The sequence below is a fragment of the Protopterus annectens genome, chromosome 13.part0, assembly GCF_019279795.1.
Source record: "Protopterus annectens isolate FY-2018-M chromosome 13.part0, PAN1.0, whole genome shotgun sequence".
In the NCBI taxonomy this organism is placed as follows: Eukaryota; Metazoa; Chordata; order Ceratodontiformes; family Protopteridae; genus Protopterus; species Protopterus annectens.
In genome coordinates, this window is record NC_056747.1 from 1,300,210,718 (window position 1) to 1,300,212,843 (window position 2,126).

Below are 2,126 nucleotides of genomic sequence, written 5' to 3' on the forward strand. Positions count from 1 at the left end.
AATGAACCAATAAAGTGGCATCAAATTATGCGATTATATTATGCGATTTCATTGATTTAATGTTAAACATCTATAAATGTCCATAGGAGCGGGCGTGTTTAGCATTTATGTGTACATCACCTATATCACTAAATATTAGATTAAATTAATAAATGGCATGTGAAACAATTTATTGAGAAGGATAAGATTACTTTTTTATGGTGAGTATTTATGTTATTTATAATGCTTGCAAAACATTTAAGACAAAGTATCAGAAGAACAAATTTAGTGATATATTTGTTTGCCAAAATGAAGCTGCTGGTCTGAGAACCTAAAACATTTACATTTTCTTTAAGGCTTCTTTTAGCTTTCTCTTAGAAATGTGGTAAGCTAGTCCAAGATGTTATTTTATGGAAAGTTTTTTCTAAGTTGTTGAAAGACAGAGGAGTGGGCAAGTGACTTGTGTTACTGTATCATTTCACAAGATTTCACAAGGTTTGATTCTCACCTTTGGTCACTCTCTGGTTATTGGCTAAGCATATAATAATCTACAAACTAAACTGCCTAGTATAAACCTATGATATTTATTTTGTGAAATGGGGGTATAGTTCAGTGGTAGAGCATTTGACTACAGATCAAGAGGTCCCCAGTTCAAATCTGTATGTCCCCTGCAAGGGTGGCCTTTTCTACTCATAGGACATGATTTCACTGGCTATGCTTTCAAAGAAAGTTGAGCCAGATAGCAAACAGCCACACCTTAAAATGCCAATACATCCTCACTGCCCACTTGACTAATAGCCAGGATTTAATTTGGTGCAGTTCATGCAGTAAGATAATTACAGATACTGCATGGAACCTGTGTGGCACCCTCCTTGTTTATTACCACCCTCTGGTTCCCTGCTCATCTTCATGTGTTCCCATGGTCTAGTGGTAAGGCACTGGCCTCTGAGTAATAGGTATGTGAGTTTGAAACTGTTGAACCCAAGATTTCAAGTGGGAATGATTGGTGTAATGATTGAGGTATTAAGTTCAGAGATTTAAGATACAGGGTTGGATCCTGACCTCTGGTTATTGGCTAGGCTTGTAATAAATAGTCTGCAGACTGATAATCTAGTATTTTCCTATGAACCTAAGAAAAAAAAGAAGAGTGCCTGAAGATTAGTTTGTTTCATAGGAGTGAGCAGAAGGTTTCATGTATAAGTTTAAAAGTAAGTGAATTTGGAAGAAATGTAGCCCTGTAATGATTGGTTACTACTTTTTTCTACTTTGTCACAATAATGTTCAGTAGACGGTGAAAGAATAATGCATCTTACTATTTTGATGTCCATGGCCTCAAGTGATTTAATATTTTAGAAGAGAGCTTTGAATGAGCTTTGAAATGATAGGAAGGCCATATTTAAGTTGTGATGATAGTACATTTATGACAACAGCTTTCCTGGATTCAGGGGTAACCAAGTGAGAAAATGTGTACAACTCTTAGTTGCTTCAAAATGTTATTCATTTGTGAATCAGTATTTGTGGGACAAAAGACTTGTTCATCAATTAGCATTTTTTGCTGTTTAGTGTGGGGTCATGGCATGAGGTGTTATCTTAGTCTAAAATTGATAGAGTTGTAGTGTTGTTTAGTTACTGTTGTGTTCAGAAGAAACTTTTTTTTTATATTTGAATTTTGTCACAGAGGGTTTGCTAAGATTGATGGACTATTTGAGAAAGACTGTTTGGTACAATTTAGTATTTTGTCAAATGTGTCTTGTAACACACTAAACATTGACGATGAAGTAACATACCTATAGCTATTAGGATTTTTCTAGATTCACCAAATTTTAGTTGGAATAATAGCCATTTAGGATTAGGATCAGAGACGGTATTACTTTTTGCCAAAAGAGTGGGAGATATACGTTAGAATATTTTTTAATTAATCCTAATACCCCACCTCCTTGTCTTTTTTCACATCTGTTATCTGTAAATACATATTTATTTCAGGGAAACCATGATGAGGTTTTGGGTCAGGGTTCTGTTAAAAATACTGTTTTGTATTATATTGCCAATTCCAATTTTTTAAAAGATGGTACTTATTGTTTCTCTGTCTATGTTAATATATTGAAAGGAGAGTTACTTGTGAACATTTTTTATTGGTAATTGAGAGA

The 2,126-nt window shown here is 34.2% G+C and overlaps 1 non-coding gene across 1 annotated transcript; it reads left to right on the forward strand.

Moving 5' to 3' along the window:
* Positions 1-577: 577 nt before the first annotated feature.
* On the forward strand, positions 578-649 carry TRNAC-ACA. Its single transcript has one exon. It is a non-coding gene; the product is annotated as a tRNA-Cys (tRNA).
* Positions 650-2,126: the final 1,477 nt, after the last annotated feature.